Below are 13477 nucleotides of genomic sequence, written 5' to 3' on the forward strand. Positions count from 1 at the left end.
TTGCTCAGGGAGATCTGCACAACCCCCTGTTTCCATTTGAATGGCCTTTCATTTTGTCCAGTTCAGTGTTTGGTGATTGTTCATGCTGTCTGGAGAAGCTTTGATTAAATCTCCTAATTTTCAACTAAGCTTTTTCTTTCCATAGGGCAAACCCTTGACCTTAGAGCATAGAAAAGTGGTCAAAAGGAAAAATAACAAGGCAAAGAGGAAGGAGGGGTAAAAGCTGTGAGACACAGCGGAATTGGAAGCTTGAAGGAGTCACTACACGTGGGAAGAGCCTCCTGCTAAGCAGCTCCCTCCGCAGAGCTTGGGCTCACGTGGGAGCCGTGGCTCCCACTGTGCCCGGGACACTTGCCATGTGGCTCCACCACGCCAGGGGTCCACGATGCCCCTGAACTGCTCCTCCGCAGCGGGGGGGAGAGCGGCCAGCGGTGCCTCCCGCCTGTGCAGGGACACAGAGGTGCCCAGGTCTTCCATGGCTGTGTGCTACAGGCGGGGGCTGTGGGGCTCACACCGGCCGCAAGGGAGGGGGCACGCAGGATGTTTCATCACGTCAAACTGTGCCAAGAGGACAGGGAGGGCAGCAACAACCAGCGAGAGCAGCGAAAACCGGCGAGAGCAGCAGCCCTTTTCTTTGAGGCAAGCACAGCCATGGGTACTGTGCCAGCCAAGGTTTGGCAGGCTCCCTTCTCGTCTTCATGACATCCACAGGGGATATCTGACCTGTTCCCCAAGACCTGAAACTGGGCTGGGTACAGAACTACAGTCATACAGACACACGGATAAATGCCATCACCTTCAGTGCTGGGGAAATTAAATGCTTTTTGCCCTTTGGCTGAGGAGAAAAATATTAAAATGTAGGCAGAATTTTATTGAAATGCTAAATATTTTTTCTGACTGTAGAGACAGAAACATTAACTGTATGAGCTATGAAATACTTCACTAATCTCAAAAGCATGGTAATCCTGAAACCTAAAGACAATAGCTTAAAAATGTCTATTTTGCAATTTCAATATTATTTTAAGAAAAAGACTAGTTGGTGTGTTTATTCCACAACTGTAAAACGACATCCATTTCCACTCAGATATTAAAAAACTCAACTGACTTCTATCCTGCTCCCCAAGTCCTTCAGTCCTATCTGAAATTCATCCGTAATGCACAGATGGTCAGTATAAAAATCTCCCTCATAATGAAAGCATATGTTGAGAACAAAAGCAAATAAATAAGGATATAAAAATAAACATACCAAGAGGCATCATGCTGACTGCATTATAGATTTTCCTATTTAATTAAAAGAAAATCTGCCTTTGGGTATCTGTCATGAGAACAGAGCCCTGCTGTGGAACCCGTGGCCTGTCCCAGGTCTGGAGCAGAGCAGATGGATCTGGGACTGGCTGAGCGGTCCCGGCGCCGGCCGAGGAGGGGCAGCGGGGCTGGGCAGTGGCCGCATGGCACCGGGGCTCTGTGAGTGGCATGTGCCGCAGCGGGCCCCGGGCGGGAGCTGTGTCCCGGACACTGGTGGCGAGGTGCAGGAGCCAGCGGGGGGACCGCACAGCCCCGCACTGCTCTCCCGGATGGGGAAACCGAGGCCCAGAAAGGTCTGAGAGACCCAGGTGACACCACACTGGGACACGGCATGGCTCGTACAGCGGCTGGCTCCTGTCCCGCAGGGATGTGTGACAGGCATCATCCTGTCACCAAGCCCCTTGTTCCACCCCCCAGTAACCCTGTGCCTGAAACATTCTTCTCCTGGACAGGCTTGGGAGAGGGAAAGAGCCAACAAAAGCGTGAACACTGTTGGGACAGCAAACATCCCTCCCTGCCTGGGAAGGGCTGGGACATGCGTGGGACCATTGCACAGGTTTGTGGAGGGCAGTGGCAGCAGGAACCAGCTTCAGCAGAATGAATCCGAGTGCACAGGAGAGGGCGGGAGGAAGCGAGCGCATGAAGAAACAGTGCATTTCATTCTGCTGCTACCTAAAAAGCTCTTTGTAGATCTCTCTCCCATAAATTAACAATTCATAGTATTAAATGTTGTGTAATTAAATTGTCAGAAGAGTCTGCAGTAAATTGGATTGAGAGATAGTGAAAAACTGGGGATAAACCTCCATCCCCAGGTACCTCTGCAAGAGCAGCCCAGCCGCCAGCGGCCATGTGCCGCCTGGCCCGCAGCCCCCCCTCGGCACGTCGGCCTGACCACAAGTCAGTCCAGTACAGATTTCCACAGAAATCTGGCTCGCTACATGAAATGAAAGCTCACTCTTCACAGGAGATTTTCTGCAGTAGGGCTGCCATGGATCCAGGCACTTTTACACCTGTCACGAGGAATAATCAGACAGCCCTGCTTAGTGCGAAGTGCTGGAAAGGGAACTGCTGGGGAGACGCTGCATGTGTGAAAAGGAGTGGAAAAAGGATCATAAGGCAACGTCTGAATACCAGCAAGACAAAATCCCTCTGGCAGATCTCTGAATTCCCTCCTCAATGGAAAATTCAAGGTTTTGTGATGAAACAAGAAATCTCCATGCAGGCAGCTCAGAATATGTAAATCTTCTGTGCCAGACATTCCAGCATCCTGACTCATGCTATGAAGGGTGTAGACATGCTCCTCCCACCACTCATCTCCTCTTACTGCAGCATCCCTCATCTCCAGCCAGCATATCAGGTGATGTCACACAGAACATGGGTTACTGGGCACACTCTGAGGTGACAGGCAGTGTCTGGATTTCAGAAGTGGGGGATCTCTGCAGCTCCTATAAGCATCAGTTGGGTTTACAAAACCCTGGATGATGAGGAAGGGGAAGCAGGAGTGTAAAACGACGCCACTCTTCATTGACATGCATGTGCACTCTCATGTGAGCAAGGGTAGCCCAGAGAAGGAAGATGAAAGACAGGCTGTGTACGAAGAGGAACACAGTAAGTCAGGACAGTAACTGGCTGACAGGGAGGTGCTGCTCCTGGGACTGTGCTGTGGTCTCCAGCAAGCACTTCTCCTGCACTTGTCTCACCACCTCCGGGACCTCTGAGGAAGTTTTATCATGAAACCTCAACCGAACAAGACCCTGAGCTACCTTATCTAACCTTGAGGTTAGTCCTGCTTTGAGTAGGAGGTTGGACTGCGAACATCCCAAAGTCCTTTCCAAACTCTAGTATTCTGTGGTTTTCCGATTCTAATTCTTAATTCATGCTCAATAACACAACTGAATGGGCTTAATGAAGACTTGGTATAATGCCTCGTGTGACTGAAATACTAACATAGCAGGGGCCAGTTCCTCCGAAGAATGTTGTTCAGACACTGTGCAAAGGAGGTGCTAGCAGTGTAGTGTGAAATGAACTCAGCTAAACCATCAGCTCTGTGGTGACTCCAAACACAAACAGGAAACAATCAGACAAATATGAAAGCAGGAGCAAGTAGACGGAAAATATAGAAAAACACAACATGAAGTGCAACCAACAAGGGAAACCAGAAGTGGCACGTATGCATTTGCTGGAAAGACTGAGAGTTGGCTTGCTCCTCCACAGAACAGTACAGTTATTGAGATATGACACTAAGAAGACCAGTCTTTTGAAGCATCTTGCTCCAGTCTCGTCTAAAAGGTTAACAGCAAAAAAAGATGGCTGTCAGTCATAGTTAATACCAAGGGCGAAGGGGCAGGATTTTAGACTCAGGCAGGTATGGCGGGCAGTTAGAAGTCAGGAATGTTCAACCTATCTGGGTCTAAGGAATCCCAGTGTAGGGTATGTGAAGAATTGACTTAAGAGCATTTGAGAGCATTTAAGACCTCATGAACTACTGGAAGACTGACAAATAGGTGTCTGCCTATAAAAAGGGGGTAGAGGAAAAAGAAGTCAGAGAATTATAGGTCAGTCAGCTTAGCTCCTGTTTCTGGAAAACCAGTAATTAAACAATTTGTAAGCACCTGAAAGATAACGAGGAGATGGGTAGCAACCAATGTGGATTTGTCAAGAACAAATCTTCTCTAATCTGTTTAAGTTCCTTCCACAAAATGGTAAAAGGTGGATAGAAGAGACACAGCAGGTGTCACATGTCTTGACTTTATGTAAAAGTTCCTGATGCTGTCTCACATAGTCTTCTTGTAAGCAAGCTAAGAAATATGATCCAGGTAAAACTGCTATTAGATAAGGTACAACTTGTTGAAGAGCCCCATCACATGAGTATTTATCAATGATTCATTGTCAAAATGGAAGGATGTACCTAGAGCTTTTCAAGGGCTTGCTCTTTTTGTGCTGGGGAATATTCACAGTGCAGGTGGTGGAACAGAGAATGTTAGTTACACTTGCAAATGACACATTGAGGTGGAACTGCAAGATTATTGGAGGACAGGATTTAAAACCTCATAAACTGGAGAAATGAGCTGGGAAGATGAGGTGAAAATCAATGGAGATGAGTGCCAGGTCTACCCAGGCAGGAATCACTGCAGCTCTGACTAAGAGCTGCTGGGTGGGAGCTCAGGGAGGTGGGGCTGGTGCTGCTGTGGGCCCATGCGAGTGCCAGGCAGTGACACCACTGCGTGGAAAGGGAAAATGTTGTATCAGGTGCACGCTGCCTGCAAAGCAGTGAAGTCATCCGCGTGCTTTATCCCCAGCTGAAGCATGGTGTCCAGTTCAGGGAACCACACTTCAAAGGACGAGTGGAGCAGCTGGATAAATCCCAGAGGTGAGCGGTGTGAATGAACTGAGGTCTGGAAACATGACCCCTAAGGGGGGAGTGAAGGAGTTCAAATGATTGAGCTTGAAGAAAGAACAACTGAAGGAATCATCTCTTCAGACAAATAAAACCACAGCTCCTGCAAACAGCAAGAATATGATCCTTTCCCCGTGCCAGTGAGAGAAAGCACAAATATTGATGGTCTTAAATTGCATTAGGTGAGAGATTAAGAAAAACATTTTAGACTAAATGACAGTTTGAACTGGCAATCATTGTGTCATTGTCTCAGGCTGCAGATCTGTGAGGTCTCCATCCTCTGAAGACTTTGAGCCTAAATGGTAGACCACAGCTGTCAGAATACCACATGTGAGGGCATGAAGATGGACAGGCAGATCCTCACAGGCTCCTTTAGCCCCGCTCCTCTGCACCCTGCAGCTGGGCGGGAGGAACTCGCTGTCTGCCGGGTACCGCCAGGGCAGCTGCTGAAACGCCTCATGCTCCTGACAGCCAAGTCCTGGTGAAAGAGCGCAGGAGCTCTCTTACAGGAAGACAAGCAGCTGATACTGCCCTAACCTTGACTCTTGCAAGGACTTGTGTGTCCAGCCACATCAAATGCCAAAGTGCAGAGCCAAGAGTCTCTCCTGACAGCTTGGCGGGTGTGTGAGCCAGAACGAGCCTGGTTTGTGCTACGGCAGACGTGCAGATGATGTCACTAGTGCGACAGCATCGCAAACTCAGAGATGCCTCCTCTAACTAAAGGCACCATTTGAAAATGCTCAGGACAGTTTTTCAGGATTGCTGAGGATTCTTCTTCCATGAGAGCTTTCAGACTGCAAAGAGCAGCTCCAGGATGAGAAACACAGCTGCAGCTTTCCCTAAGCAGGGTGCCATGAGACACTACAATCACAGGTAGTATTTGCAATACCCTTGTCTACTTTTTCTGCAACCTGAGGAACGCAGGCAACTGTTCCTGCAAGCACAAAGCTAGTGTGTAGCAGTATAAACTACAGCACAGGTACTAAGAGCTGGGCTTCTCACCTGGAGAGCAAGCTCTGGTACAACATCCAGGACACCAGAGAGCTCACTGCCTCCTAGCATTTCCTACTCTATTTCAAAAGGATTCCACAGACTGTTGCAAGCCTGGCTGCTACGATTATAGAAGACATCTCATTCACAGATTTGCATAAATTTAGATGTCTCATTTTTCAGTTGTTCTTCTGCAGGCTTTTGCAGCTTGATGGGGACAGGAGATGTTTGTCACTCAGGAAGACTAGGGAATGTGTCCAGCAGTGGGCTCCCAAGTTAGAGCAGAAGCTTTAGGTTTTGAACAGAGAAAACTTCTTGCTCTCTTTTAGATAAAAGTTTGGGAAAAGCAGTCATCAGCAAACTGATGCAAATCAGAAAGGAACGCATAACTTTTCTGAGGTGGTCATCACACATAAGTCAGTCTACCTGGGGCACAGAACTCAGGAAATGTGGGTTTATGAAGTCTTTATATTTTACACTGGAATGCTGGCTCATTTCCCTTTCACCATAAGCAAAGACCTTAAAAATACAACTGCTCGTGCCAAGGTCCTGGTGGCTACAGTAATGCTGCTGCCAAGCTCCAAGCCAGAACGATTTCTGCTGGAAGATCCCTGACACAAAACTCGGTTCCAAGGTGGCTAGGTGAAACACATCAACGCCAAAAGCCTCCATTTACCAGCTGGTTTTCATGTCTTTAGCGATGCCATCAGACAGTCCTGATGCACACCCCAACCTCCCCGGAAGCAGCTGTGAACTCTTGTCTGCTCCACTGACCCACTGTGTGGCTGCAGGCAAGTCATTCTGTAACCTCGTGCTGAGAAACTGAATAACAAGCAGGAACTTCACTGGAAAACCTTCAAGAAAATTCTTATCAATCTATCTTGAGATTTCCTGAGGAAACAAATTCCCCAGCTCTTCTCCAAGGAAACATTTGAGACATAAATATGAGGAAAGTGGAAGATTTGACACACATGGCTGCATCATCCCTGCAGCTCGTGGTAAGGCCTCTAAATTCGGGTTGATGGTGTTCACTGGAGACCAAGAACAGGCAGAAGGAAACACAGGTTTCCAGGCTTTTGAAGTTGGCACCAGTGCACTGGTGGCTGGCTCTAGGGACAGTCGAGGCACACCTGGCAATAGTGAGGACCCCACAGTGCCTTGATGAAGAGAAACGCAGCATTTGTAAACACTGCAGGACAAACCAGCTCTGTGAGCGCGCTGCAGACGTGATGCAGAGCCCCACTTCACCCGCTTCCATCGCTGTGACTTTAGCAAGAAAACAAAACTCAGGTCAAGCCCCCCGGCCAGACTGGATGGGCTATCTCCCAAAAATCACCCACCACATCCCAGACACTCCTGATTCTACAACTCAGCAGAAGTGCCCATGAAAACAGCTCTTCTGCGAGGACAGGGTATCCCAAGGACACGCTACCACTCACTACACACTCCTTTGAACCCCCACCCCTGTACCCAAGAGAAATTACTGCTCTTGAGCTGCTGAGATGACGTGACTCAAGCTGAAGAGAGCAGATGGGAGCTGCAGACTGTGAAAGCAAAGCACAGGAACAAAGCTCCAGGGCAGCACCGTGCAGCGAAGGCAGGACTCTGGTCTTAGTGGGGCTTAAAAACTCCCTGACTCCAGGGCCAGCAGAGGGCTGGGTGAGAGCCCCGGCTGCCAGCCCCGGCTGCCCCTGCAGTGTCACATTCCGAGGAGGCGGCAGCCCCTGGGCTCGGGGTCCCTGCCCTGCACCCCGGGCCGGGGGCTCCGCGGCCCCGTGCTGCCCGCCATCGGGGGGGCTCCGCGGCACGCCCACTCCCCAGAACCTCCCCGGTCCCTGCTGACGGGGCGAGGCGAGGAAATATCACAGATAAAAGGAGAAGCGAGGAGGAGAACCTCAACCTCACTCTGTGAATCACAACAGCTTTGTCAAAATAAAAGGCAGAGCTAAATCCTGCCCCTGCACACCTTCTCGCCCTGGACACCTTCCAAGCAGAGACATTTCCTACCAGGTGCAAACCGCACGCGTCAGGGAGAGGCTCCAGCCTCGCACCTGCACAACAGCGGCTCCGCGCACACGCCGTGCCAGCAATGGGATATTTTCGTGATGTAAAGCAGCAAGGTCACCCATGTGTCCAGGCAGCCCTCGGAAAGGCACAGCCTCTCCAGATACTGCGGAGGAAAGCTCAGAATTGCTCTTGGTTCATTAGGTTTTGCCTGAGGGGTTTTCTTCCACTATTAACTACAAACAAGGTTCAGGTTCTTGTTGCTCAGTTCCATGCATGCAATGCAAAAAGGTGAAGGGGAAGGTTTACCAAGAGTCGTTTGTAAATACGCTAAGACAACTCAGATATGTTTTTAAAATCCATCAGACATCCTGTGTAGTAAGTCACCTTAAACAAGAACATTGAAAAACCTCTGTCAATACAGCAACATCTTTTTCAGCATAGAAATTTTACATCAACATTGGCAAAGAGTCTGTGCATAAATTACACACAGCAGAACATACAATGCAATTTCCTTCCCTCCAGGCACTGACACTATGTTCTCCTGCAGCCTGCCTGTTTCTCCCAGCTTTATGACCCCAATGAGATGAGCTCTCACTGTTTTTTTCCTTGTTACATTTTGATATTTCAAAGCATGGCCCGCTTCTCACTCCCATCTCCCTGCTCCACATTATTAATGAATTGGAAAGCAGACATCATTACTTTTTGGAGACCATTTCTTTTAAAATTTACAGAACCCTTCATCTGAATCCCCAGAGCCAGTCTGCTGTTCTCATCTTAGAATCTTATTAGCATCATATCTCCTGGATCCTGCCATGCAAACTGCATTGCTATGCACTTTCTAGCACTTGACCCTTTTGCGGACGGAATTAATTTCCTCTTTGAAGATAGAGCAGCATGCTGTTGTGCTTGTTAAAGAAAGCTCAGGCTAGAAGATAGGAAACAAGCAGAGGATATTCTCAGTTAAATATAGGCTACTATAAGGTTTTATACAGGCAAGATAAGAAAGAGACAGATTGGTCAAAAGAAAGAATAGATTCATGACGCTTTATTCCCAGAAACACCTCCCAAAAGAGCGTGCAGGTAAACCCACTTGCAATACTCACTGGGAATTTCTGGTTTCATGGCATGCTCCTTTTTGGCAGCATTGTCTTTGTGTGCAGCCCTCTGCATCCTCCACCTGTTTCTGTATCCAAGATACCTCAGATCTTTCATTGTAGAATTAATGCAAATAACACAAAGAACCAGAGTTTGCTTCCTGCTTGGGGCAATGAAAAGGTGCCCAGGCTGTACCCGAAGTGCATGAAGAAAAGTAGCCTCAGTAAAAAGAGATCTTTCTCGAAAGGAATAGAATATTGAGCAGCCCAAGTACATTGATGCATTAATACTATTCCCTCAAAAGGCACAACATTCCTAACATGTGGAGTAAACTAGAAAATGTAAAGTGTTTGTTGCCCAGTTTGGGCCATTTCTAGTTCCATAGGACTACTGGAAGTGAAGAACTTCCCTCATCTGCATCGTTTTCACAGTTTTGGTTCTGCTGTCTAGTTTTAGCAGCAATCTTGACTATGACTGCTGTAGAGGAAATTCCTTAGTGTGAAGGCTTCATCCTTTCCATAATGTTAATAAAGAACTGCAGAAGTTTAACTACTTCTTGCAAAAATACAACGGCAAAGAGGACAGAATAGCAGAGCAAGGCCTAAACCTTCTCTGTTGGCAAAGCTATCAGACTGGACTGGGGAATCAGAAAGAGTCCTGGATGGCTCAAACAACAGGAGGTGGGATGGGTCACCACCTTAACCCGACCATTGTCTGGATTGCTCCTTTGGGCTGTGCAGTGAAAGGGAAAGTAGCAGAGGGACCTGAATTTAGTCGCAACCACGCCAGGGAGCCACGTCTCCTGGACAGTTACCCTGGGGTCCTGTTAAGGTCATGGAGACTAAAGAAAGAGGAAAGCCTCCAAAGCCAGGTCTGGAATCGGGGCCACTCAGGCATCTCTGCACACATCTGCCCTGTCCACCAAAGCCAGCCCAGCACTCAGCCCTGGAGGTCGTCTTTGCTGTGAAGCTTGATTTTACCTCTTTTGGCTCACACAACAGCCAGATCCTGATAACTGCATTTTGGCACACCAGAGCACACGCCAGAGAAACTCCTTCCTTTCTGGGGAGCCGTGCTCATCAACCCAGTCCCCTCTCCTTCCTGCTTCTATCTTACCATGGTCTGCAAGGAAAGCAAAGTGCCCAGGTACAAATTCCTCAGAAAGTGATAGGAAGGTGCCCTGTGGTGTGTAAAAACCCCAGACGTTTTTACAGGCACCTGGGTGAGTGTCACGTCCATCACCTTATCCTTTACCTTGTCCTCCAAAAGAACAAGAGGAGAACTGCTGGAGAACCATGACTCACTCTTTTCTTCTCGTTTACCACTTGCCTTCTGAAAATGTGGGGGCTGTTCGTGCAGAATTCATCAGGCAAATGGTGTTAGCAGCAGCAGCACAACAAGTGCCAGAGACAGACTGGCAGAGAGCTTATGAATAGCACGATGAATGATCTATAGCAAAAGCCATGGGCAAGAGCTAGCCATTAGTCTGGGGCTTAGTAATGCACTCTTCAAGTACATTACTCACCAATCCATCAGGCAACCTGCTAAAGAACTGAGAGATTCCAGCACTTTTAAATCTGTAACGCAATGGCTGGCAGCCTGCACTACATGCCCTAGGTTACAAGGGCATGGAGGAAGACAATTCATTTTGTGTCATAGCCAGTATTTCTTCTTCTCCTTTTCTGTGTGTACTTAAGAAATGGACCTTCTATTATCTGCAGATTAATAGCCAGGAGAATGCTCTGGTGTCTCCACTAGCATTTACTATTGAGGAAGGCTCTCAAAGAATGCCTAACCCTTGCAGTTTTCATTAACTGGACTGAGTATGGAAATATGTGTGAGAACAGATGGGATTTCTTAATTTAAAAATAATGCCTACAGTAGAACTATTTCAGAAAAATACTACAATTACAAGACACTACTAGAAAACCGGATATGATAGAATTAAGGTTGTCAGCATAATTTGGGCCCTTCCGTGTAAACACCTGACAGGGACTCCCAGACATGATCCTGTGCTATCCTGGACTTATTCACAGAGGGGATCATGTGCACAGGAAAGGTCATCAGTCAGTGCTTCCTCTTCTCTCTCAGAACTCAGTGTGTGGCTCCGACTTGCATTTAGTGCACACTTTTCAAACCTCATGAAAAACATTGTTATTAATCTCCTTCTGGGAATGTCTATGACATTCATCATTATCTAAATTCTCCAGGAGCATTACCTAATCTCAGCATCCCTGTGAGGAAAAACTTTTATTATCCGCACTTCACAAATGCTGAACAGGGGCAGAGCGGGATTCAAGCACTAGATGTGTCCTCTAATTTTAGGTGCTTGGTTCGAAATGTCTAGTTCTGATTTGTGAAGCACTTAACTTTATAGCATTTCATATGTTTCAGGCAAAACGGTGAGTGCTCAGCAGTTCTACAAAGAAACACCCTCATGTTCCAAGCTGAAAACTTGAGGATAAGGACAATCAGAGCTGTCTGTGAGGGTCCTGGTTTGTCCCTTGTCTCCAACAAACCACGGCCATACCTGTCACTAAAAGCAGTTCCCCACCAAGACGCTTCCCAAGTCACTGTCTGTCATTTGTTCAACACTCCCAGTGTTCCCCAACAGCTGGGTGAACCCCCAGCAGTCGCTGCCTTTGCCACGGGAGGTCCCTCGGCAGAGCAGTGGCCGTGCCGCACTCACGGCAGAGCAGCAGCCTGAAGCGTTCGCACGAGGAGCCCCAGCTGAGCTTGCACCATCGTGCCAAGCTTTGCAGTTTGGGAATGTGGCCAGTGGCCTCCCACAGGGACACAGCATGCGGGCAACGGGGCTGGAAGAGACTCCTGGGCTCTCCCAGCAGGGCTGGAGGGGCAGAAATATCAAAGTTAAGGCCAATTCTGAAAGCAAGGTGCAGCACGTTGCTAAAATATTTCTGGCAAGAAAATGGAAATCTTTACATTGAAGCACAAAGGCTTTCGTGTTTTTCAAGGAAACTTCTGTCAGGTTCCCCCCTATCTTGAACAAGTAATGTATTTTTTACAGTTAAAATAGTCTTTTGCAAAACTGTTTTTTTCCAGAAATATTAAAGGAAAATTATGCCAAGATAAAAATGAATGTAGAAAAATTCAGTTTTAAAATGGGTAAAGAAGAGGCAAGCCACCAAAAAGAGAATCTTTTAAAGGAAAATGTCAATATTACCTATATGCCGCAACACGTTAATATTTACATGGAAATTAAACACAGGAACTTCCAGCATTAAAATTGAAATAGTAAATGAACTTTGAATATGTAGTTCTAGGCACACTTTTAACCTCTCCTTGCCACAGTCGATGTCTGTAATAATGAACATAGCAGAGCCCTCCCTGTTTCCCCCCCAACCCTGTTTTTGAAGCCACAGCTGCTCGGACATCTGGTTTAACTGAGATATGTACTCAGGGCTCTGAGCAGAAATAGGAAATGCTACTCATGTCCAACATGGGTGGATTCATGTTGTAGTAAGCACCTTAAATTTCTCATTTCATGGCTCTTGAACACCCAGATTTGCAATTCAAAATCACTGACATATTTTGGTTTGTTTTCCTTCTTCGGAGCTAGTCTGGCAGTAAGAGGAAACAGGGCAACCTGATGCGCAAGGCGGGACCGGAGGCACCCGAAGGAGCTCTGCCACATTCCCACCCCTGCCCCCTGCTCCCTGCTGCCCTGGCCACATTCCCATCCTTGCCCCGTGGCCAGCCCGACAGCCAGGGTGGCCCGTGGGCACCCGGCTTTCTGCTCCTGACCCCCGAGGGCAGCTGCATACATGCTGCTGGAAGGGGCCCAGCACTGCCTCTGGCGTTTTGCAGCCACTCCCGCTCAGCACCTGCCTCATCGTGCACTGTGGAGGGACACAGGTGAGCCCATCCTTCTGTTCATAACCTCTGGGGTCTCCACAGGGGAGAAGAACGGACTCAGAGAGTTCAAGGAAGGAGGAGAGGGGACAGGACCCGCAGGTACAGGCTACTGATAGCCAGGGAAGTGGAGACCAGAAGAACAGGAGCAAGTTGCCAGTGACACTGCAGAAAAAGGGAGATGCTAGGGAGAAAAAAAAGCCATTGCACTGCATGGGAGGGTGAGAACAGAGGGCTGGGAGGCAGGGAACTGGAAGAGTGAATGAGAAATTAAAAAATAATGCAAGAAAAAGCACATAAGCATGGCAGAAGTGAAATCAAAGCCTTGTCTAAAGTAAAAACAGCATCACTTAAAAATAAGTTAGTAAATTTTAAAAGATTTAATGCAACTATTGCAAAATCTAGTGCAAACTCTTAATTTGGGTTCAGAGTAGCTTAATTTGGTAATTAATCAACACATGGCTGTCTTAAATGAAGACATGAATGTTTAGACAGGATGTCACACCAGTTAAATAATTAATTTTTGAAGACAATTCAAGTTTTAATATGGATGATGCTTCAAAGAAGCATCAAAGAGGAACAACAAACCACAAAGCAAATGGAAGATTCCTAGTTATGCAAATATAAACAGAAAATCTAAGGCTAAACCACTGAAAAATCCACAGGATTTCTTTGAATCTTATCTGAAGGGGCAGACTACTGCTCTGCAGGGAGGGAGGCCTGGGCAGCCCCTGTTTCTGCAACCTACATCCCCGTACCCACTGACCGCTGACACTGGCACTTTCTGGGTGTTTGCGTGGTGATGGGCTG

Source organism: Athene cunicularia (genome assembly GCF_003259725.1).
Source record: "Athene cunicularia isolate RWA chromosome 11 unlocalized genomic scaffold, athCun1 chr11_part2, whole genome shotgun sequence".
NCBI classification, from domain to species: Eukaryota; Metazoa; Chordata; class Aves; order Strigiformes; family Strigidae; genus Athene; species Athene cunicularia.